The sequence below is a fragment of the Taudactylus pleione genome, unplaced genomic scaffold, assembly GCF_031769625.1.
Source record: "Taudactylus pleione unplaced genomic scaffold, aTauple2 ptg000473l, whole genome shotgun sequence".
In the NCBI taxonomy this organism is placed as follows: Eukaryota; Metazoa; Chordata; class Amphibia; order Anura; family Myobatrachidae; genus Taudactylus; species Taudactylus pleione.
Window position 1 is genome coordinate 4905889 of NW_028284875.1, and position 26311 is coordinate 4932199.

Here is a 26311-nt window from a genome sequence, read left to right on the forward strand (position 1 = left end):
TTATCCTAATGACATTGTGGATTAGTTTCCAGAAAAGTTTACTATCACTTGGGACAGTGGCTTCAAGTCCCTTCTAGGATGCATGTTCCTTTGTTGCTCATACTCATTCTAGAAGTTATGCTTTTTTTCAATGCAGGTGACTGTCTTAATGGTATTGCAGAAAATCCATATATACCAAAACATACCTATTAAGTTTTAATTGCAATTTAATATCAGAGTGGCTACAAAATAACAATGTCTATTGCAATTGCTGATGGGTTTCTTGAAGTCCTTTCATCCTTGTCATCAAAAGGGTAATTTTCTGCTTTTTATATTTCTTTGTACACTGACTTTACTGACAATTTAGGTGCTACAGACCAAAAAAACAATGTTTACCTTTAAATATAGAGCACAAGTGAGATTTAACTTATTTTTAATTAAAGATACTGCACTTTTTGGTAATATAGTGTATATTTTCCCTATGCAACATTAAAGTTTCATATATCTATACCAAATATTATTTAAGATAAATAAACTCTAATTATTTTACAATTTTGATAATATTGAACTGTACAACAATGGCATGAATTCATTGCAATATAAACCTATGGATACATAAAACTGGGCAATAACACAAATGCACAATATAATTGATTACCTTATGATTAGAATATTACTTTTATTAGGTACTTTAGAATTGGGTGCAGTAGTTTAGTGGATTTAAAAAGTAACTAATTTAAAATTAATAAACCAAGTTAATTTACTTAGTCAACTCGATGCTAAAATCACTCAACTAAAAATAATGCACTTTGACCATGTGCTCCTGTGGCGCAATCGGTCTGTGCGCAGGACTTATAAGACAGTATCTGTTGAGCAATGCTGAGGTTGTGAGTTCAAGCATCACCTGGAGCAAATGTAATTTCTTTTCTAATGTCATCAGTTAATGATTATCATCTGCTTCCTGAACATCCTGATATGAAGGCAGAAAAAAAACACAAACATGATTGTTTTTAAGTACCAGTACACACAGCTGCTTTGGTTCATATGCACTGTAAACATTACTTTAGTTAGTCAACAAAATGGAATGCAAAAGACTACCTCTTTATTGGTAAAAGAGTTGCATCAATCTGTTTTGCTGCAATGTAACATGAGGGTCCACACTATTAGGTCTGGATAGTACAATCACATTTCATGCTGGGATTTGTAAAGCAAAGAACACAAATAAATGGCTTTCCTATATCGCAACATTTCATTAAAATAATTTTGGAGATGTTCCTTTTATTCTTGCTTCATACTGCACAAATGGCTCCACCAGATACTTTAATCTGCTTAACAATCTGGAACTGTTCAGTTTGCAAAATTATGGCCCAGTATCTAAAAGCAGACATTTATCCTAATGACATTGTGGATTAGTTTCCTGAAAAGTTTACTATCACCTGGGACAGTGGCTTCAAGTCCCATCTAGGATGCATGTTCCTTTGTTGCTCATACTCATTCTAGAAGTTATGCTTTTTTTCAATGCAGGTGACTGTCTTAATGGTATTGCAGAAAATCCATATATACCAAAACATACCTATTAAGTTTTAATTGCAATTTAATATCAGAGTGGCTACAAAATAACAATGTCTATTGCAATTGCTGATGGGTTTCTTGAAGTCCTTTCATCCTTGTCATCAAAAGGGTAATTTTCTGCATTTTATATTTCTTTGGACACTGACTTTACTGACAATTTAGGTGCTACAGACCAAAAAAACAATGTTTACCTTTAAATATAGAGCACAAGTGAGATTTAACTTATTTTTATTTAAAGATACTGCACTTTTTGGTAATATAGTGTATATTTTCCCTATGCAACATTAAAGTTTCATATATCTATACCAAATATTATTTAAGATAAATAAACTCTAATTATTTTACAATTTTGATAATATTGAACTGTACAACAATGGCATGAATTCATTGCAATATACACCTATGGATACATAAAACTGGGCAATAACACAAATGCACAATATAATTGATTACCTTATGATTAGAATATTACTTTTATTAGGTACTTTAGAATTGGGTGCAGTAGTTTAGTGGATTTAAAAAGTAACTAATTTAAAATTAATAAACCAAGTTAATTTACTTAGTCAACTCGATGCTAAAATCACTCAACTAAAAATAATGTGTTTTGACCATGTGCTCCTGTGGCGCAATCGGTCTGTGCGCAGGACTTATAAGACAGTATCTGTTGAGCAATGCTGAGGTTGTGAGTTCAAGCATCACCTGGAGCAAATGTAATTTTTTTTCTAATGTCATCAGTTAATGATTATCATCTGCTTCCTGAACATCCTGATATGAAGGCAGAAAAAAAACATAAACATGACTGTTTTTAAGTACCAGTACACACAGCTGCTTTGGTTCATATGCACTGTAAACATTACTTTAGTTAGTCAACAAAATGGAATGCAAAAGACTACCTCTTTATTTGTAAAAGAGTTGCATCAATCTGTTTTGCTGCAATGTAACATGAGGGTCCACACTATTAGGTCTGGATAGTACAATCACATTTCATGCTGGGATTTGTAAAGCAAAGAACACAAATAAACGGCTTTCCTATATCGCAACATTTCATTAAAATAATTTTGGAGATGTTCCTTTTATTCTTGCTTCATACTGCACAAATGGCTCCACCAGATACTTTAATCTGCTTAACAATCTGGAACTGTTCAGTTTGCAAAATTATGGCCCAGTATCTAAAAGCAGACATTTATCCTAATGACATTGTGGATTAGTTTCCTGAAAAGTTTACTATCACCTGGGACAGTGGCTTCAAGTCCCATCTAGGATGCATGTTCCTTTGTTGCTCATACTCATTCTAGAAGTTATGCTTTTTTTCAATGCAGGTGACTGTCTTAATGGTATTGCAGAAAATCCATATATACCAAAACATACCTATTAAGTTTTAATTGCAATTTAATATCAGAGTGGCTACAAAATAACAATGTCTATTGCAATTGCTGATGGGTTTCTTGAAGTCCTTTCATCCTTGTCATCAAAAGGGTAATTTTCTGCTTTTTATATTTCTTTGGACACTGACTTTACTGACAATTTAGGTGCTACAGACCAAAAAAACAATGTTTACCTTTAAATATAGAGCACAAGTGAGATTTAACTTATTTTTATTTAAAGATACTGCACTTTTTGGTAATATAGTGTATATTTTCCCTATGCAACATTAAAGTTTCATATATCTATACCAAATATTATTTAAGATAAATAAACTCTAATTATTTTACAATTTTGATAATATTGAACTGTACAACAATGGCATGAATTCATTGCAATATACACCTATGGATACATAAAACTGGGCAATAACACAAATGCACAATATAATTGATTACCTTATGATTAGAATATTACTTTTATTAGGTACTTTAGAATTGGGTGCAGTAGTTTAGTGGATTTAAAAAGTAACTAATTTAAAATTAATAAACCAAGTTAATTTACTTAGTCAACTCGATGCTAAAATCACTCAACTAAAAATAATGTGCTTTGACCATGTGCTCCTGTGGCGCAATCGGTCTGTGCGCAGGACTTATAAGACAGTATCTGTTGAGCAATGCTGAGGTTGTGAGTTCAAGCATCACCTGGAGCAAATGTAATTTTTTTTCTAATGTCATCAGTTAATGATTATCATCTGCTTCCTGAACATCCTGATATGAAGGCAGAAAAAAAACACAAACATGACTGTTTTTAAGTACCAGTACACACAGCTGCTTTGGTTCATATGCACTGTAAACATTACTTTAGTTAGTCAACAAAATGGAATGCAAAAGACTACCTCTTTATTGGTAAAAGAGTTGCATCAATCTGTTTTGCTGCAATGTAACATGAGGGTCCACACTATTAGGTCTGGATAGTACAATCACATTTCATGCTGGGATTTGTAAAGCAAAGAACACAAATAAACGGCTTTCCTATATCGCAACATTTCATTAAAATAATTTTGGAGATGTTCCTTTTATTCTTGCTTCATACTGCACAAATGGCTCCACCAGATACTTTAATCTGCTTAACAATCTGGAACTGTTCAGTTTGCAAAATTATGGCCCAGTATCTAAAAGCAGACATTTATCCTAATGACATTGTGGATTAGTTTCCTGAAAAGTTTACTATCACCTGGGACAGTGGCTTCAAGTCCCATCTAGGATGCATGTTCCTTTGTTGCTCATACTCATTCTAGAAGTTATGCTTTTTTTCAATGCAGGTGACTGTCTTAATGGTATTGCAGAAAATCCATATATACCAAAACATACCTATTAAGTTTTAATTGCAATTTAATATCAGAGTGGCTACAAAATAACAATGTCTATTGCAATTGCTGATGGGTTTCTTGAAGTCCTTTCAGCCTTGTCATCAAAAGGGTAATTTTCTGCATTTTATATTTCTTTGGACACTGACTTTACTGACAATTTAGGTGCTACAGACCAAAAAAACAATGTTTACCTTTAAATATAGAGCACAAGTGAGATTTAACTTATTTTTATTTAAAGATACTGCATTTTTGGTAATATAGTGTATATTTTCCCTATGCAACATTAAAGTTTCATATATCTATACCAAATATTATTTAAGATAAATAAACAGGAATTATTTTACAATTTTGATAATATTGAACTGTACAACAATGGCATGAATTCATTGCAATATACACCTATGGATACATAAAACTGGGCAATAACACAAATGCACAATATAATTGATTACCTTATGATTAGAATATTACTTTTATTAGTTACTTTAGAATTGGGTGCAGTAGTTTAGTGGATTTAAAAAGTAACTAATTTAAAATTAATAAACCAAGTTAATTTACTTAGTCAACTCGATGCTAAAATCACTCAACTAAAAATAATGTGCTTTGACAATGTGCTCCTGTGGCGCAATCGGTCTGTGCGCAGGACTTATAAGACAGTATCTGTTGAGCAATGCTGAGGTTGTGAGTTCAAGCATCACCTGGAGCAAATGTAATTTTTTTTCTAATGTCATCAGTTAATGATTATCATCTGCTTCCTGAACATCCTGATATGAAGGCAGAAAAAAAACACAAACATGACTGTTTTTAAGTACCAGTACACACAGCTGCTTTGGTTCATATGCACTGTAAACATTACTTTAGTTAGTCAACAAAATGGAATGCAAAAGACTACCTCTTTATTGGTAAAAGAGTTGCATCAATCTGTTTTGCTGCAATGTAACATGAGGGTCCACACTATTAGGTCTGGATAGTACAATCACATTTCATGCTGGGATTTGTAAAGCAAAGAACACAAATAAACGGCTTTCCTATATCGCAACATTTCATTAAAATAATTTTGGAGATGTTCCTTTTATTCTTGCTTCATACTGCACAAATGGCTCCACCAGATACTTTAATCTGCTTAACAATCACATTTCATGCAGGGATTTGTAAAGCAAAGAACACAAATAAACGGATTTCCTATATCGCAACAATTAATGATTATACTAATGAAAAAATCAGTTTCACTCAAAGATGTTACTAAGCCCCAGTGGCCTAATGGATTGTGGGTTCAAGTCCCATCTGGGGTGATAGGCTTTATTTCATTAAAATAATATTGGAGATGTTCCTTTCATTCTTGCTTCATACTGCACAAATGGCTCCACCAGAAACTTTAATCTGCTTAACAATCTGGAACTGTTCAGCTTGCAAAATTATGGCCCAGTATCTAAAAGCAGACATTTATCCTAATGACATTGTGGATTAGTTTCCAGAAAAGTTTACTATCACTTGGGACAGTGGCTTCAAGTCCCTTCTAGGATGCATGTTCCTTTGTTGCTCATACTCATTATAGAAGTTATGCTTTTTTTCAATGCAGGTGACTGTCTTAATGGTATTGCAGAAAATCCATATATACCAAAACATACCTATTAAGTTTTAATTGCAATTTAATATCAGAGTGGCTACAAAATAACAATGTCTATTGCAATTGCTGATGGGTTTCTTGAAGTCCTTTCATCCTTGTCATCAAAAGGGTAATTTTCTGCTTTTTATATTTCTTTGTACACTGACTTTACTGACAATTTAGGTGCTACAGACCAAAAAAACAATGTTTACCTTTAAATATAGAGCACAAGTGAGATTTAACTTATTTTTAATTAAAGATACTGCACTTTTTGGTAATATAGTGTATATTTTCCCTATGCAACATTAAAGTTTCATATATCTATACCAAATATTATTTAAGATAAATAAACTCTAATTATTTTACAATTTTGATAATATTGAACTGTACAACAATGGCATGAATTCATTGCAATATACACCTATGGATACATAAAACTGGGCAATAACACAAATGCACAATATAATTGATTACCTTATGATTAGAATATTACTTTTATTAGTTACTTTAGAATTGGGTGCAGTAGTTTAGTGGATTTAAAAAGTAACTAATTTAAAATTAATAAACCAAGTTAATTTACTTAGTCAACTCGATGCTAAAATCACTCAACTAAAAATAATGTGCTTTGACAATGTGCTCCTGTGGCGCAATCGGTCTGTGCGCAGGACTTATAAGACAGTATCTGTTGAGCAATGCTGAGGTTGTGAGTTCAAGCATCACCTGGAGCAAATGTAATTTTTTTTCTAATGTCATCAGTTAATGATTATCATCTGCTTCCTGAACATCCTGATATGAAGGCAGAAAAAAAACACAAACATGACTGTTTTTAAGTACCAGTACACACAGCTGCTTTGGTTCATATGCACTGTAAACATTACTTTAGTTAGTCAACAAAATGGAATGCAAAAGACTACCTCTTTATTGGTAAAAGAGTTGCATCAATCTGTTTTGCTGCAATGTAACATGAGGGTCCACACTATTAGGTCTGGATAGTACAATCACATTTCATGCTGGGATTTGTAAAGCAAAGAACACAAATAAACGGCTTTCCTATATCGCAACATTTCATTAAAATAATTTTGGAGATGTTCCTTTTATTCTTGCTTCATACTGCACAAATGGCTCCACCAGATACTTTAATCTGCTTAACAATCACATTTCATGCAGGGATTTGTAAAGCAAAGAACACAAATAAACGGATTTCCTATATCGCAACAATTAATGATTATACTAATGAAAAAATCAGTTTCACTCAAAGATGTTACTAAGCCCCAGTGGCCTAATGGATAAGGCACTGGCCTCCTAAGCCAGCGATTGTGGGTTCAAGTCCCATCTGGGGTGATAGGCTTTATTTCATTAAAATAATTTTGGAGATGTTCCTTTTATTCTTGCTTCATACTGCACAAACGGCTCCACCAGAAACTTTAATCTGCTTAAAAATCTGGAACTGTTCAGCTTGCAAAATTATGGCCCAGTATCTAAAAGCAGACATTTATCCTAATGACATTGTGGATTAGTTTCCTGAAAAGTTTACTATCACCTGGGACAGTGGCTTCAAGTCCCATCTAGGATGCATGTTCCTTTGTTGCTCATACTCATTCTAGAAGTTATGCTTTTTTTCAATGCAGGTGACTGTCTTAATGGTATTGCAGAAAATCCATATATACCAAAACATACCTATTAAGTTTTAATTGCAATTTAATATCAGAGTGGCTACAAAATAACAATGTCTATTGCAATTGCTGATGGGTTTCTTGAAGTCTTTTCATCCTTGTCATCAAAAGGGTAAATTTCTGCTTTTTATATTTCTTTGGACACTGACTTTACTGACAATTTAGGTGCTACAGACCAAAAAAACAATGTTTACCTTTAAATATAGAGCACAAGTGAGATTGAACTTTTTTTTATTTAAAGATACTGCATTTTTGGTAATATAGTGTATATTTTCCCTATGCAACATTAAAGTTACATATATCTATACCAAATATTATTTAAGATAAATAAACAGGAATTATTTTACAATTTTGATAATATTGAACTGTACAACAATGGCATGAATTCATTGCAATATACACCTATGGAAACATAAAACTGGGCAAGAACACAAATGCACAATATAATTGATTACCTTATGATTAGAATATTACTTTTATTAGGTACTTTAGTATTGGGTGCAGTAGTTTAGTGGATTTAAAAAGTAACTAATTTAAAATTAATAAACCAAGTTAATTTACTTAGTCAACTCGATGCTAAAATCACTCAACTAAAAATAATGCGTTTTGACCATGTGCTCTTGTGGCGCAATCGGTCTGTGCGCAGGACTTATAAGACAGTATCTGTTGAGCAATGCTGAGGTTGTGAGTTCAAGCCTCACCTGGAGCAAATGTAATTTTTTTTCTAATGTCATCAGTTAATGATTATCATCTGCTTCCTGAACATCCTGATATGAAGGCAGAAAAAAAACACAAACATGACTGTTTTTAAGTACCAGTACACACAGCTGCTTTGGTTCATATGCACTGTAAACATTACTTTAGTTAGTCAACAAAATGGAATGCAAAAGACTACCTCTTTATTGGTAAAAGAGTTGCATCAATCTGTTTCGCTGCAATGTAACATGAGGGTCCACACTATTAGGTCTGGATAGTACAATCACATTTCATGCAGGGATTTGTAAAGCAAAGAACACAAATAAAGGGATATCTATACCAAATATTATTTAAGATAAATAAACAGGAATTATTTTACAATTTTGATAATATTGAACTGTACTGTTTTTAAGTACCAGTACACACAGCTGCTTTGGTTCATATGCACTGTAAACATTACTTTAGTTAGTCAACAAAATGGAATGCAAAAGACTACCTCTTTATTGGTAAAAGAGTTGCATCAATCTGTTTCGCTGCAATGTAACATGAGGGTCCACACTATTAGGTCTGGATAGTACAATCACATTTCATGCAGGGATTTGTAAAGCAAAGAACACAAATAAACGGATTTCCTATATCGCAACAATTAATGATTATACTAATGAAAAAATCAGTTTCACTCAAAGATGTTACTAAGCCCCAGTGGCCTAATGGATAAGGCACTGGCCTCCTAAGCCAGGGATTGTGGGTTCAAGTCCCATCTGGGGTGATAGGCTTTATTTCATTAAAATAATTTTGGAGATGTTCCTTTTATTCTTGCTTCATACTGCACAAACGGCTCCACCAGAAACTTTAATCTGCTTAAAAATCTGGAACTGTTCAGCTTGCAAAATTATGGCCCAGTATCTAAAAGCAGACATTTATCCTAATGACATTGTGGATTAGTTTCCTGAAAAGTTTACTATCACCTGGGAGAGTGGCTTCAAGTCCCATCTAGGATGCATGTTCCTTTGTTGCTCATACTCATTCTAGAAGTTATGCTTTTTTTCAATGCAGGTGACTGTCTTAATGGTATTGCAGAAAATCCATATATACCAAAACATACCTATTAAGTTTTAATTGCAATTTAATATCAGAGTGGCTACAAAATAACAATGTCTATTGCAATTGCTGATGGGTTTCTTGAAGTCCTTTCATCCTTGTCATCAAAAGGGTAATTTTCTGCTTTTTATATTTCTTTGGACACTGACTTTACTGACAATTTAGGTGCTACAGACCAAAAAAACAATGTTTACCTTTAAATATAGAGCACAAGTGAGATTGAACTTTTTTTTATTTAAAGATACTGCATTTTTGGTAATATAGTGTATATTTTCCCTATGCAACATTAAAGTTACATATATCTATACCAAATATTATTTAAGATAAATAAACAGGAATTATTTTACAATTTTGATAATATTGAACTGTACAACAATGGCATGAATTCATTGCAATATACACCTATGGAAACATAAAACTGGGCAATAACACAAATGCACAATATAATTGATTACCTTATGATTAGAATATTACTTTTATTAGGTACTTTAGTATTGAGTGCAGTAGTTTAGTGGATTTAAAAAGTAACTAATTTAAAATTAATAAACCAAGTTAATTTACTTAGTCAACTCGATGCTAAAATCACTCAACTAAAAATAATGCATTTTGACCATGTGCTCCTGTGGCGCAATCGGTCTGTGCGCAGGACTTATAAGAGAGTATCTGTTGAGCAATGCTGAGGTTGTGAGTTCAAGCCTCACCTGGAGCAAATGTAATATTTTTTCTAATGTCATCAGTTAATGATTATCATCTGCTTCCTGAACATCCTGATATGAAGGCAGAAAAAAAACACAAACATGACTGTTTTTAAGTACCAGTACACACAGCTGCTTTGGTTCATATGCACTGTAAACATAACTTTAGTTAGTCAACAAAATGGAATGCAAAAGACTACCTCTTTGTTGGTAAAAGAGTTGCATCAATCTGTTTCGCTGCAATGTAACATGAGGGTCCACACTATTAGGTCTGGATAGTACAATCACATTTCATGCAGGGATTTGTAAAGCAAAGAACACAAATAAACGGATTTCCTATATCGCAACAATTAATGATTATACTAATGAAAAAATCAGTTTCACTCAAAGATGTTACTAAGCCCCAGTGGCCTAATGGATAAGGCACTGGCCTCCTAAGCCAGGGATTGTGGGTTCAAGTCCCATCTGGGGTGATAGGCTTTATTTCATTAAAATAATTTTGGAGATGTTCCTTTTATTCTTGCTTCATACTGCACAAACGGCTCCACCAGAAACTTTAATCTGCTTAAAAATCTGGAACTGTTCAGCTTGCAAAATTATGGCCCAGTATCTAAAAGCAGACATTTATCCTAATGACATTGTGGATTAGTTTCCTGAAAAGTTTACTATCACCTGGGACAGTGGCTTCAAGTCCCATCTAGGATGCATGTTCCTTTGTTGCTCATACTCATTCTAGAAGTTATGCTTTTTTTCAATGCAGGTGACTGTCTTAATGGTATTGCAGAAAATCCATATATACCAAAACATACCTATTAAGTTTTAATTGCAATTTAATATCAGAGTGGCTACAAAATAACAATGTCTATTGCAATTGCTGATGGGTTTCTTGAAGTCCTTTCATCCTTGTCATCAAAAGGGTAATTTTCTGCTTTTTATATTTCTTTGGACACTGACTTTACTGACAATTTAGGTGCTACAGACCAAAAAAACAATGTTTACCTTTAAATATAGAGCACAAGTGAGATTTAACTTTTTTTTATTTAAAGATACTGCATTTTTGGTAATATAGTGTATATTTTCCCTATGCAACATTAAAGTTACATATATCTATACCAAATATTATTTAAGATAAATAAACAGGAATTATTTTACAATTTTGATAATATTGAACTGTACAACAATGGCATGAATTCATTGCAATATACACCTATGGAAACATAAAACTGGGCAAGAACACAAATGCACAATATAATTGATTACCTTATGATTAGAATATTACTTTTATTAGGTACTTTAGTATTGGGTGCAGTAGTTTAGTGGATTTAAAAAGTAACTAATTTAAAATTAATAAACCAAGTTAATTTACTTAGTCAACTCGATGCTAAAATCACTCAACTAAAAATAATGCATTTTGACCATGTGCTCTTGTGGCGCAATCGGTCTGTGCGCAGGACTTATAAGACAGTATCTGTTGAGCAATGCTGAGGTTGTGAGTTCAAGCCTCACCTGGAGCAAATGTAATTTTTTTTCTAATGTCATCAGTTAATGATTATCATCTGCTTCCTGAACATCCTGATATGAAGGCAGAAAAAAAACACAAACATGACTGTTTTTAAGTACCAGTACACACAGCTGCTTTGGTTCATATGCACTGTAAACATTACTTTAGTTAGTCAACAAAATGGAATGCAAAAGACTACCTCTTTATTGGTAAAAGAGTTGCATCAATCTGTTTCGCTGCAATGTAACATGAGGGTCCACACTATTAGGTCTGGATAGTACAATCACATTTCATGCAGGGATTTGTAAAGCAAAGAACACAAATAAAGGGATATCTATACCAAATATTATTTAAGATAAATAAACAGGAATTATTTTACAATTTTGATAATATTGAACTGTACTGTTTTTAAGTACCAGTACACACAGCTGCTTTGGTTCATATGCACTGTAAACATTACTTTAGTTAGTCAACAAAATGGAATGCAAAAGACTACCTCTTTATTGGTAAAAGAGTTGCATCAATCTGTTTCGCTGCAATGTAACATGAGGGTCCACACTATTAGGTCTGGATAGTACAATCACATTTCATGCAGGGATTTGTAAAGCAAAGAACACAAATAAACGGATTTCCTATATCGCAACAATTAATGATTATACTAATGAAAAAATCAGTTTCACTCAAAGATGTTACTAAGCCCCAGTGGCCTAATGGATAAGGCACTGGCCTCCTAAGCCAGAGATTGTGGGTTCAAGTCCCATCTGGGGTGATAGGCTTTATTTCATTAAAATAATTTTGGAGATGTTCCTTTTATTCTTGCTTCATACTGCACAAACGGCTCCACCAGAAACTTTAATCTGCTTAAAAATCTGGAACTGTTCAGCTTGCAAAATTATGGCCCAGTATCTAAAAGCAGACATTTATCCTAATGACATTGTGGATTAGTTTCCTGAAAAGTTTACTATCACCTGGGAGAGTGGCTTCAAGTCCCATCTAGGATGCATGTTCCTTTGTTGCTCATACTCATTCTAGAAGTTATGCTTTTTTTCAATGCAGGTGACTGTCTTAATGGTATTGCAGAAAATCCATATATACCAAAACATACCTATTAAGTTTTAATTGCAATTTAATATCAGAGTGGCTACAAAATAACAATGTCTATTGCAATTGCTGATGGGTTTCTTGAAGTCCTTTCATCCTTGTCATCAAAAGGGTAATTTTCTGCTTTTTATATTTCTTTGGACACTGACTTTACTGACAATTTAGGTGCTACAGACCAAAAAAAAAATGTTTACCTTTAAATATAGAGCACAAGTGAGATTGAACTTTTTTTTATTTAAAGATACTGCATTTTTGGTAATATAGTGTATATTTTCCCTATGCAACATTAAAGTTACATATATCTATACCAAATATTATTTAAGATAAATAAACAGGAATTATTTTACAATTTTGATAATATTGAACTGTACAACAATGGCATGAATTCATTGCAATATACACCTATGGAAACATAAAACTGGGCAAGAACACAAATGCACAATATAATTGATTACCTTATGATTAGAATATTACTTTTATTAGGTACTTTAGTATTGGGTGCAGTAGTTTAGTGGATTTAAAAAGTAACTAATTTAAAATTAATAAACCAAGTTAATTTACTTAGTCAACTCGATGCTAAAATCACTCAACTAAAAATAATGCGTTTTGACCATTTGCTCTTGTGGCGCAATCGGTCTGTGCGCAGGACTTATAAGAGAGTGTCTGTTGAGCAATGCTGAGGTTGTGAGTTCAAGCCTCACCTGGAGCAAATGTAATTTTTTTTCTAATGTCATCAGTTAATTATTATCATCTGCTTCCTGAACATCCTGATATGAAGGCAGAAAAAAAACACAAACATGACTGTTTTTAAGTACCAGTACACACAGCTGCTTTGGTTCATATGCACTGTAAACATTACTTTAGTTAGTCAACAAAATGGAATGCAAAAGACTACCTCTTTATTGGTAAAAGAGTTGCATCAATCTGTTTCGCTGCAATGTAACATGAGGGTCCACACTATTAGGTCTGGATAGTACAATCACATTTCATGCAGGGATTTGTAAAGCAAAGAACACAAATAAACGGATTTCCTATATCACAACAATTAATGATTATACTAATGAAAAAATCAGTTTCACTCAAAGATGTTACTAAGCCCTAATGGATAAGGCACTGGCCTCCTAAGCCAGGGATTGTGGGTTCAAGTCCCATCTGGGGAGATAGGCTTTATTTCATTAAAATAATTTTGGAGATGTTCCTTTTATTCTTGCTTCATACTGCACAAACGGCTCCACTAGAAACTTTAATCTGTTTAACAATCTGGAACTGTTCAGCTTGCAAAATTATGGCCCAGTATCTAAAAGCAGACATTTATCCTAATGACATTGTGGATTAGTTTCCTGAAAAGTTTACTATCACCTGGGACAGTGGCTTCAAGTCCCATCTAGGATGCATGTTCCTTTGTTGCTCATACTCATTCTAGAAGTTATGCTTTTTTTCAATGCAGGTGACTGTCTTAATGGTATTGCAGAAAATCCATATATACCAAAACATACCTATTAAGTTTTAATTGCAATTTAATATCAGAGTGGCTACAAAATAACAATGTCTATTGCAATTGCTGATGGGTTTCTTGAAGTCTTTTCATCCTTGTCATCAAAAGGGTAAATTTCTGCTTTTTATATTTCTTTGGACACTGACTTTACTGACAATTTAGGTGCTACAGACCAAAAAAACAATGTTTACCTTTAAATATAGAGCACAAGTGAGATTGAACTTTTTTTTATTTAAAGATACTGCATTTTTGGTAATATAGTGTATATTTTCCCTATGCAACATTAAAGTTACATATATCTATACCAAATATTATTTAAGATAAATAAACAGGAATTATTTTACAATTTTGATAATATTGAACTGTACAACAATGGCATGAATTCATTGCAATATACACCTATGGAAACATAAAACTGGGCAAGAACACAAATGCACAATATAATTGATTACCTTATGATTAGAATATTACTTTTATTAGGTACTTTAGTATTGGGTGCAGTAGTTTAGTGGATTTAAAAAGTAACTAATTTAAAATTAATAAAAAAGTTAATTTACTTAGTCAACTCGATGCTAAAATCACTCAACTAAAAATAATGCGTTTTGACCATGTGCTCTTGTGGCGCAATCGGTCTGTGCGCAGGACTTATAAGACAGTATCTGTTGAGCAATGCTGAGGTTGTGAGTTCAAGCCTCACCTGGAGCAAATGTAATTTTTTTTCTAATGTCATCAGTTAATGATTATCATCTGCTTCCTGAACATCCTGATATGAAGGCAGAAAAAAAACACAAACATGACTGTTTTTAAGTACCAGTACACACAGCTGCTTTGGTTCATATGCACTGTAAACATTACTTTAGTTAGTCAACAAAATTGAATGCAAAAGACTACCTCTTTATTGGTAAAAGAGTTGCATCAATCTGTTTCGCTGCAATGTAACATGAGGGTCCACACTATTAGGTCTGGATAGTACAATCACATTTCATGCAGGGATTTGTAAAGCAAAGAACACAAATAAACGGATTTCCTATATCGCAACAATTAATGATTATACTAATGAAAAAATCAGTTTCACTCAAAGATGTTACTAAGCCCCAGTGGCCTAATGGATAAGGCACTGGCCTCCTAAGCCAGGGATTGTGGGTTCAAGTCCCATCTGGGGTGATAGGCTTTATTTCATTAAAATAATTTTGGAGATGTTCCTTTTATTCTTGCTTCATACTGCACAAACGGCTCCACCAGAAACTTTAATCTGCTTAAAAATCTGGAACTGTTCAGCTTGCAAAATTATGGCCCAGTATCTAAAAGCAGACATTTATCCTAATGACATTGTGGATTAGTTTCCTGAAAAGTTTACTATCACCTGGGACAGTGGCTTCAAGTCCCATCTAGGATGCATGTTCCTTTGTTGCTCATACTCATTCTAGAAGTTATGCTTTTTTTCAATGCAGGTGACTGTCTTAATGGTATTGCAGAAAATCCATATATACCAAAACATACCTATTAAGTTTTAATTGCAATTTAATATCAGAGTGGCTACAAAATAACAATGTCTATTGCAATTGCTGATGGGTTTCTTGAAGTCCTATCATCCTTGTCATCAAAAGGGTAATTTTCTGCTTTTTATATTTCTTTGGACACTGACTTTACTGACAATTTAGGTGCTACAGACCAAAAAAACAATGTTTACCTTTAAATATAGAGCACAAGTGAGATTGAACTTTTTTTTATTTAAAGATACTGCATTTTTGGTAATATAGTGTATATTTTCCCTATGCAACATTAAAGTTACATATATCTATACCAAATATTATTTAAGATAAATAAACAGGAATTATTTTACAATTTTGATAATATTGAACTGTACAACAATGGCATGAATTCATTGCAATATACACCTATGGAAACATAAAACTGGGCAAGAACACAAATGCACAATATAATTGATTACCTTATGATTAGAATATTACTTTTATTAGGTACTTTAGTATTGGGTGCAGTAGTTTAGTGGATTTAAAAAGTAACTAATTTAAAATTAATAAACCAAGTTAATTTACTTAGTCAACTCGATGCTAAAATCACTCAACTAAAAATAATGCGTTTTGACCATGTGCTCTTGTGGCGCAATCGGTCTGTGCGCAGGACTTATAAGAGAGTGTCTGTTGAGCAATGCTGAGGTTGTGAGTTCAAGCCTCACCTGGAGCAAATGTAATTTTTTTTCTAATGTCATCAGTTAATTATTATCATCTGCTTCCTGAACATCCTGATATGAAGGCAGAAAAAAAACACAAACATGACTGTTTTTAAGTACCAGTACACACAGCTGCTTTGGTTCATATGCACTGTAAACATTACTTTAGTTAGTCAACAAAATGGAATGCAAAAGACTACCTCTTTATTGGTAAAAGAGTTGCATCAATCTGTTTCGCTGCAATGTAACATGAGGGTCCACACTATTAGGTCTGGATAGTACAATCACATTTCATGCAGGGATTTGTAAAGCAAAGAACACAAATAAACGGATTTCCTATATCGCAACAATTAATGATTATACTAATGAAAAAATCAGTTTCACTCAAAGATGTTACTAAGCCCTAATGGATAAGGCACTGGCCTCCTAAGCCAGGGATTGTGGGTTCAAGTCCCATCTGGGGAGATAGGCTTTATTTCATTAAAATAATTTTGGAGATGTTCCTTTTATTCTTGCTTCATACTGCACAAACGGCTCCACCAGAAACTTTAATCTGTTTAACAATCTGGAACTGTTCAGCTTGCAAAATTATGGCCCAGTATCTAAAAGCAGACATTTATCCTAATGACATTGTGGATTAGTTTCCTGAAAAGTTTACTATCACCTGGGACAGTGGCTTCAAGTCCCATCTAGGATGCATGTTCCTTTGTTGCTCATACTCATTCTAGAAGTTATGCTTTTTTTCAATGCAGGTGACTGTCTTAATGGTATTGCAGAAAATCCATATATACCAAAACATACCTATTAAGTTTTAATTGCAATTTAATATCAGAGTGGCTACAAAATAACAATGTCTATTGCAATTGCTGATGGGTTTCTTGAAGTCTTTTCATCCTTGTCATCAAAAGGGTAAATTTCTGCTTTTTATATTTCTTTGGACACTGACTTTACTGACAATTTAGGTGCTACAGACCAAAAAAACAATGTTTACCTTTAAATATAGAGCACAAGTGAGATTGAACTTTTTTTTATTTAAAGATACTGCATTTTTGGTAATATAGTGTATATTTTCCCTATGCAACATTAAAGTTACATATATCTATACCAAATATTATTTAAGATAAATAAACAGGAATTATTTTACAATTTTGATAATATTGAACTGTACAACAATGGCATGAATTCATTGCAATATACACCTATGGAAACATAAAACTGGGCAAGAACACAAATGCACAATATAATTGATTACCTTATGATTAGAATATTACTTTTATTAGGTACTTTAGTATTGGGTGCAGTAGTTTAGTGGATTTAAAAAGTAACTAATTTAAAATTAATAAAAAAGTTAATTTACTTAGTCAACTCGATGCTAAAATCACTCAACTAAAAATAATGCGTTTTGACCATGTGCTCTTGTGGCGCAATCGGTCTGTGCACAGGACTTATAAGACAGTATCTGTTGAGCAATGCTGAGGTTGTGAGTTCAAGCCTCACCTGGAGCAAATGTAATTTTTTTTCTAATGTCATCAGTTAATGATTATCATCTGCTTCCTGAACATCCTGATATGAAGGCAGAAAAAAAACACAAACATGACTGTTTTTAAGTACCAGTACACACAGCTGCTTTGGTTCATATGCACTGTAAACATTACTTTAGTTAGTCAACAAAATGGAATGCAAAAGACTACCTCTTTATTGGTAAAAGAGTTGCATCAATCTGTTTCGCTGCAATGTAACATGAGGGTCCACACTATTAGGTCTGGATAGTACAATCACATTTCATTCAGGGATTTGTAAAGCAAAGAACACAAATAAACGGATTTCCTATATCGCAACAATTAATGATTATACTAATGAAAAAATCAGTTTCACTCAAAGATGTTACTAAGCCCCAGTGGCCTAATGGATAAGGCACTGGCCTCCTAAGCCAGGGATCGTGGGTTCAAGTCCCATCTGGGGTGATAGGCTTTATTTCATTAAAATAATTTTGGAGATGTTCCTTTTATTCTTGCTTCATACTGCACAAACGGCTCCACCAGAAACTTTAATCTGCTTAAAAATCTGGAACTGTTCAGCTTGCAAAATTATGGCCCAGTATCTAAAAGCAGACATTTATCCTAATGACATTGTGGATTAGTTTCCTGAAAAGTTTACTATCACCTGGGACAGTGGCTTCAAGTCCCATCTAGGATGCATGTTCCTTTGTTGCTCATACTCATTCTAGAAGTTATGCTTTTTTTCAATGCAGGTGACTGTCTTAATGTTATTGCAGAAAATCCATATATACCAAAACATACCTATTAAGTTTTAATTGCAATTTAATATCAGAGTGGCTACAAAATAACAATGTCTATTGCAATTGCTGATGGGTTTCTTGAAGTCCTTTCATCCTTGTCATCAAAAGGGTAATTTTCTGCTTTTTATATTTCTTTGGACACTGACTTTACTGACAATTTAGATGCTACAGACCAAAAAAACAATGTTTACCTTTAAATATAGAGCACAAGTGAGATTGAACTTTTTTTTATTTAAAGATACTGCATTTTTGGTAATATAGTGTATATTTTCCCTATGCAACATTAAAGTTACATATATCTATACCAAATATTATTTAAGATAAATAAACAGGAATTATTTTACAATTTTGATAATATTGAACTGTACAACAATGGCATGAATTCATTGCAATATACACCTATGGAAACATAAAACTGGGCAAGAACACAAATGCACAATATAATTGATTACCTTATGATTAGAATATTACTTTTATTAGGTACTTTAGTATTGGGTGCAGTAGTTTAGTGGATTTAAAAATTAAATAATTTAAAATTAATAAACCAAGTTAATTTACTTAGTCAACTCGATGCTAAAATCACTCAACTAAAAATAATGCGTTTTGACCATGTGCTCTTGTGGCGCAATCGGTCTGTGCGCAGGACTTATAAGAGAGTGTCTGTTGAGCAATGCTGAGGTTGTGAGTTCAAGCCTCACCTGGAGCAAATGTAATTTTTTTTCTAATGTCATCAGTTAATTATTATCATCTGCTTCCTGAACATCCTGATATGAAGGCAGAAAAAAAACACAAACATGACTGTTTTTAAGTACCAGTACACACAGCTGCTTTGGTTCATATGCACTGTAAACATTACTTTAGTTAGTCAACAAAATGGAATGCAAAAGACTACCTCTTTATTGGTAAAAGAGTTGCATCAATCTGTTTCGCTGCAATGTAACATGAGGGTCCACACTATTAGGTCTGGATAGTACAATCACATTTCATGCAGGGATTTGTAAAGCAAAGAACACAAATAAACGGATTTCCTATATCGCAACAATTAATGATTATACTAATGAAAAAATCAGTTTCACTCAAAGATGTTACTAAGCCCTAATGGATAAGGCACTGGCCTCCTAAGCCAGGGATTGTGGGTTCAAGTCCCATCTGGGGAGATAGGCTTTATTTCATTAAAATAATTTTGGAGATGTTCCTTTTATTCTTGCTTCATACTGCACAAACGGCTCCACCAGAAACTTTAATCTGTTTAACAATCTGGAACTGTTCAGCTTGCAAAATTATGGCCCAGTATCTAAAAGCAGACATTTATCCTAATGACATTGTGGATTAGTTTCCTGAAAAGTTTACTATCACCTGGGACAGTGGCTTCAAGTCCCATCTAGGATGCATGTTCCTTTGTTGCTCATACTCATTCTAGAAGTTATGCTTTTTTTCAATGCAGGTGACTGTCTTAATGGTATTGCAGAAAATCCATATATACCAAAACATACCTATTAAGTTTTAATTGCAATTTAATATCAGAGTGGCTACAAAATAACAATGTCTATTGCAATTGCTGATGGGTTTCTTGAAGTCTTTTCATCCTTGTCATCAAAAGGGTAAATTTCTGCTTTTTATATTTCTTTGGACATTGACTTTACTGACAATTTAGGTGCTACAGACCAAAAAAACAATGTTTACCTTTAAATATAGAGCACAAGTGAGATTGAACTTTTTTTTATTTAAAGATACTGCATTTTTGGTAATATAGTGTATATTTTCCCTATGCAACATTAAAGTTACATATATCTATACCAAATATTATTTAAGATAAATAAACAGGAATTATTTTACAATTTTGATAATATTGAACTGTACAACAATGGCATGAATTCATTGCAATATACACCTATGGAAACATAAAACTGGGCAAGAACACAAATGCACAATATAATTGATTACCTTATGATTAGAATATTACTTTTATTAGGTACTTTAGTATTGGGTGCAGTAGTTTAGTGGATTTAAAAAGTAACTAATTTAAAATTAATAAAAAAGTTAATTTACTTAGTCAACTCGATGCTAAAATCACTCAACTAAAAATAATGCGTTTTGACCATGTGCTCTTGTGGCGCAATCGGTCTGTGCACAGGACTTATAAGACAGTATCTGTTGAGCAATGCTGAGGTTGTGAGTTCAAGCCTCACCTGGAGCAAATGTAATTTTTTTTCTAATGTCATCAGTTAATGATTATCATCTGCTTCCTGAACATCCTGATATGAAGGCAGAAAAAAAACACAAACATGACTGTTTTTAAGTACCAGTACACACAGCTGCTTTGGTTCATATGCACTGTAAACATTACTTTAGTTAGTCAACAAAATTGAATGCAAAAGACTACCTCTTTATTGGTAAAAGAGTTGCATCAATCTGTTTCGCTGCAATGTAACATGAGGGTCCACACTATTAGGTCTGGATAGTACAATCACATTTCATGCAGGGATTTGTAAAGCAAAGAACACAAATAAACGGATTTCCTATATCGCAACAATTAATGATTATACTAATGAAAAAATCAGTTTCACTCAAAGATGTTACTAAGCCCCAGTGGCCTAATGGATAAGGCACTGGCCTCCTAAGCCAGGGATTGTGGGTTCAAGTCCCATCTGGGGTGATAGGCTTTATTTCATTAAAATAATTTTGGAGATGTTCCTTTTATTCTTGCTTCATACTGCACAAACGGCTCCACCAGAAACTTTAATCTGCTTAAAAATCTGGAACTGTTCAGCTTGCAAAATTATGGCCCAGTATCTAAAAGCAGACATTTATCCTAATGACATTGTGGATTAGTTTCCTGAAAAGTTTACTATCACCTGGGACAGTGGCTTCAAGTCCCATCTAGGATGCATGTTCCTTTGTTGCTCATACTCATTCTAGAAGTTATGCTTTTTTTCAATGCAGGTGACTGTCTTAATGGTATTGCAGAAAATCCATATATACCAAAACATACCTATTAAGTTTTAATTGCAATTTAATATCAGAGTGGCTACAAAATAACAATGTCTATTGCAATTGCTGATGGGTTTCTTGAAGTCCTTTCATCCTTGTCATCAAAAGGGTAATTTTCTGCTTTTTATATTTCTTTGGACACTGACTTTACTGACAATTTAGGTGCTACAGACCAAAAAAACAATGTTTACCTTTAAATATAGAGCACAAGTGAGATTGAACTTTTTTTTATTTAAAGATACTGCATTTTTGGTAATATAGTGTATATTTTCCCTATGCAACATTAAAGTTACATATATCTATACCAAATATTATTTAAGATAAATAAACAGGAATTATTTTACAATTTTGATAATATTGAACTGTACAACAATGGCATGAATTCATTGCAATATACACCTATGGAAACATAAAACTGGGCAAGAACACAAATGCACAATATAATTGATTACCTTATGATTAGAATATTACTTTTATTAGGTACTTTAGTATTGGGTGCAGTAGTTTAGTGGATTTAAAAAGTAACTAATTTAAAATTAATAAACCAAGTTAATTTACTTAGTCAACTCGATGCTAAAATCACTCAACTAAAAATAATGCGTTTTGACCATGTGCTCTTGTGGCGCAATCGGTCTGTGCGCAGGACTTATAAGACAGTATCTGTTGAGCAATGCTGAGGTTGTGAGTTCAAGCCTCTCCTGGAGCAAATGTAATTTTTTTTCTAATGTCATCAGTTAATGATTATCATCTGCTTCCTGAACATCCTGATATGAAGGCAGAAAAAAAACACAAACATGACTGTTTTTAAGTACCAGTACACACAGCTGCTTTGGTTCATATGCACTGTAAACATTACTTTAGTTAGTCAACAAAATGGAATGCAAAAGACTACCTCTTTATTGGTAAAAGAGTTGCATCAATCTGTTTCGCTGCAATGTAACATGAGGGTCCACACTATTAGGTCTGGATAGTACAATCACATTTCATTCAGGGATTTGTAAAGCAAAGAACACAAATAAACGGATTTCCTATATCGCAACAATTAATGATTATACTAATGAAAAAATCAGTTTCACTCAAAGATGTTACTAAGCCCCAGTGGCCTAATGGATAAGGCACTGGCCTCCTAAGCCAGGGATTGTGGGTTCAAGTCCCATCTGGGGAGATAGGCTTTATTTCATTAAAATCATTTTTGAGATGTTCCTTTTATTCTTGCTTCATACTGCACAAACGGCTCCACCAGAAACTTTAATCTGTTTAACAATCTGGAACTGTTCAGCTTGCAAAATTATGGCCCAGTATCTAAAAGCAGACATTTATCCTAATGACATTGTGGATTAGTTTCCTGAAAAGTTTACTATCACCTGGGACAGTGGCTTCAAGTCCCATCTAGGATGCATGTTCCTTTGTTGCTCATACTCATTCTAGAAGTTATGCTTTTTTTCAATGCAGGTGACTGTCTTAATGGTATTGCAGAAAATCCATATATACCAAAACATACCTATTAAGTTTTAATTGCAATTTAATATCAGAGTGGCTACAAAATAACAATGTCTATTGCAATTGCTGATGGGTTTCTTGAAGTCCTTTCATCCTTGTCATCAAAAGGGTAATTTTCTGCTTTTTATATTTCTTTGGACACTGACTTTACTGACAATTTAGGTGCTACAGACCAAAAAAACAATGTTTACCTTTAAATATAGAGCACAAGTGAGATTGAACTTTTTTTTATTTAAAGATACTGCATTTTTGGTAATATAGTGTATATTTTCCCTATGCAACATTAAAGTTACATATATCTATACCAAATATTATTTAAGATAAATAAACAGGAATTATTTTACAATTTTGATAATATTGAACTGTACAACAATGGCATGAATTCATTGCAATATACACCTATGGAAACATAAAACTGGGCAAGAACACAAATGCACAATATAATTGATTACCTTATGATTAGAATATTACTTTTATTAGGTACTTTAGTATTGGGTGCAGTAGTTTAGTGGATTTAAAAAGTAACTAATTTAAAATTAATAAAAAAGTTAATTTACTTAGTCAACTCGATGCTAAAATCACTCAACTAAAAATAATGCGTTTTGACCATGTGCTCTTGTGGCGCAATCGGTCTGTGCACAGGACTTATAAGACAGTATCTGTTGAGCAATGCTGAGGTTGTGAGTTCAAGCCTCACCTGGAGCAAATGTAATTTTTTTTCTAATGTCATCAGTTAATGATTATCATCTGCTTCCTGAACATCCTGATATGAAGGCAGAAAAAAAACACAAACATGACTGTTTTTAAGTACCAGTACACACAGCTGCTTTGGTTCATATGCACTGTAAACATTACTTTAGTTAGTCAACAAAATTGAATGCAAAAGACTACCTCTTTATTGGTAAAAGAGTTGCATCAATCTGTTTCGCTGCAATGTAACATGAGGGTCCACACTATTAGGTCTGGATAGTACAATCACATTTCATGCAGGGATTTGTAAAGCAAAGAACACAAATAAACGGATTTCCTATATCGCAACAATTAATGATTATACTAATGAAAAAATCAGTTTCACTCAAAGATGTTACTAAGCCCCAGTGGCCTAATGGATAAGGCACTGGCCTCCTAAGCCAGGGATTGTGGGTTCAAGTCCCATCTGGGGTGATAGGCTTTACTTCATTAAAATAATTTTGGAGATGTTCCTTTTATTCTTGCTTCATACTGCACAAACGGCTCCACCAGAAACTTTAATCTGCTTAAAAATCTGGAACTGTTCAGCTTGCAAAATTATGGCCCAGTATCTAAAAGCAGACATTTATCCTAATGACATTGTGGATTAGTTTCCTGAAAAGTTTACTATCACCTGGGACAGTGGCTTCAAGTCCCATCTAGGATGCATGTTCCTTTGTTGCTCATACTCATTCTAGAAGTTATGCTTTTTTTCAATGCAGGTGACTGTCTTAATGGTATTGCAGAAAATCCATATATACCAAAACATACCTATTAAGTTTTAATTGCAATTTAATATCAGAGTGGCTACAAAATAACAATGTCTATTGCAATTGCTGATGGGTTTCTTGAAGTCCTTTCATCCTTGTCATCAAAAGGGTAATTTTCTGCTTTTTATATTTCTTTGGACACTGACTTTACTGACAATTTAGGTGCTACAGACCAAAAAAACAATGTTTACCTTTAAATATAGAGCACAAGTGAGATTGAACTTTTTTTTATTTAAAGATACTGCATTTTTGGTAATATAGTGTATATTTTCCCTATGCAACATTAAAGTTACATATATCTATACCAAATATTATTTAAGATAAATAAACAGGAATTATTTTACAATTTTGATAATATTGAACTGTACAACAATGGCATGAATTCATTGCAATATACACCTATGGAAACATAAAACTGGGCAAGAACACAAATGCACAATATAATTGATTACCTTATGATTAGAATATTACTTTTATTAGGTACTTTAGTATTGGGTGCAGTAGTTTAGTGGATTTAAAAAGTAACTAATTTAAAATTAATAAACCAAGTTAATTTACTTAGTCAACTCGATGCTAAAATCACTCAACTAAAAATAATGCGTTTTGACCATGTGCTCTTGTGGCGCAATCGGTCTGTGCGCAGGACTTATAAGACAGTATCTGTTGAGCAATGCTGAGGTTGTGAGTTCAAGCCTCTCCTGGAGCAAATGTAATTTTTTTCTAATGTCTTCAGTTAATGATTATCATCTGCTTCCTGAACATCCTGATATGAAGGCAGAAAAAAAACACAAACATGACTGTTTTTAAGTACCAGTACACACAGCTGCTTTGGTTCATATGCACTGTAAACATTACTTTAGTTAGTCAACAAAATGGAATGCAAAAGACTACCTCTTTATTGGTAAAAGAGTTGCATCAATCTGTTTCGCTGCAATGTAACATGAGGGTCCACACTATTAGGTCTGGATAGTACAATCACATTTCATTCAGGGATTTGTAAAGCAAAGAACACAAATAAACGGATTTCCTATATCGCAACAATTAATGATTATACTAATGAAAAAATCAGTTTCACTCAAAGATGTTACTAAGCCCCAGTGGCCTAATGGATAAGGCACTGGCCTCCTAAGCCAGGGATTGTGGGTTCAAGTCCCATCTGGGGAGATAGGCTTTATTTCATTAAAATAATTTTTGAGATGTTCCTTTTATTCTTGCTTCATACTGCACAAACGGCTCCACCAGAAACTTTAATCTGTTTAACAATCTGGAACTGTTCAGCTTGCAAAATTATGGCCCAGTATCTAAAAGCAGACATTTATCCTAATGACATTGTGGATTAGTTTCCTGAAAAGTTTACTATCACCTGGGACAGTGGCTTCAAGTCCCATCTAGGATGCATGTTCCTTTGTTGCTCATACTCATTCTAGAAGTTATGCTTTTTTTCAATGCAGGTGACTGTCTTAATGGTATTGCAGAAAATCCATATATACCAAAACATACCTATTAAGTTTTAATTGCAATTTAATATCAGAGTGGCTACAAAATAACAATGTCTATTGCAATTGCTGATGGGTTTCTTGAAGTCCTTTCATCCTTGTCATCAAAAGGGTAATTTTCTGCTTTTTATATTTCTTTGGACACTGACTTTACTGACAATTTAGGTGCTACAGACCAAAAA

The 26311-nt window shown here is 33.3% G+C and overlaps 10 non-coding genes across 10 annotated transcripts; all 10 read left to right on the top strand.

Annotated features, from left to right (window-relative positions):
* The first annotated feature begins 7159 nt into the window (after positions 1-7159).
* On the top strand, positions 7160-7232 carry TRNAR-CCU (transfer RNA arginine (anticodon CCU)). Its single transcript has one exon. It is a non-coding gene; the product is annotated as a tRNA-Arg (tRNA).
* A 1724-nt stretch (positions 7233-8956) lies between these two features.
* TRNAR-CCU (transfer RNA arginine (anticodon CCU)) lies at positions 8957-9029 on the top strand. Its single transcript has one exon. It is a non-coding gene; the product is annotated as a tRNA-Arg (tRNA).
* A 1427-nt stretch (positions 9030-10456) lies between these two features.
* Positions 10457-10529, top strand: TRNAR-CCU (transfer RNA arginine (anticodon CCU)). The gene has a single exon. It is a non-coding gene; the product is annotated as a tRNA-Arg (tRNA).
* A 1724-nt stretch (positions 10530-12253) lies between these two features.
* On the top strand, positions 12254-12326 carry TRNAR-CCU (transfer RNA arginine (anticodon CCU)). The gene has a single exon. It is a non-coding gene; the product is annotated as a tRNA-Arg (tRNA).
* Positions 12327-15244: 2918 nt separating this feature from the next.
* On the top strand, positions 15245-15317 carry TRNAR-CCU (transfer RNA arginine (anticodon CCU)). Its single transcript has one exon. It is a non-coding gene; the product is annotated as a tRNA-Arg (tRNA).
* Positions 15318-18235: 2918 nt separating this feature from the next.
* On the top strand, positions 18236-18308 carry TRNAR-CCU (transfer RNA arginine (anticodon CCU)). The gene has a single exon. It is a non-coding gene; the product is annotated as a tRNA-Arg (tRNA).
* A 2918-nt stretch (positions 18309-21226) lies between these two features.
* Positions 21227-21299, top strand: TRNAR-CCU (transfer RNA arginine (anticodon CCU)). The gene has a single exon. It is a non-coding gene; the product is annotated as a tRNA-Arg (tRNA).
* A 1427-nt stretch (positions 21300-22726) lies between these two features.
* TRNAR-CCU (transfer RNA arginine (anticodon CCU)) lies at positions 22727-22799 on the top strand. Its single transcript has one exon. It is a non-coding gene; the product is annotated as a tRNA-Arg (tRNA).
* Positions 22800-24225: 1426 nt separating this feature from the next.
* Positions 24226-24298, top strand: TRNAR-CCU (transfer RNA arginine (anticodon CCU)). Its single transcript has one exon. It is a non-coding gene; the product is annotated as a tRNA-Arg (tRNA).
* A 1426-nt stretch (positions 24299-25724) lies between these two features.
* On the top strand, positions 25725-25797 carry TRNAR-CCU (transfer RNA arginine (anticodon CCU)). The gene has a single exon. It is a non-coding gene; the product is annotated as a tRNA-Arg (tRNA).
* The last annotated feature ends 514 nt before the right edge of the window (positions 25798-26311 follow it).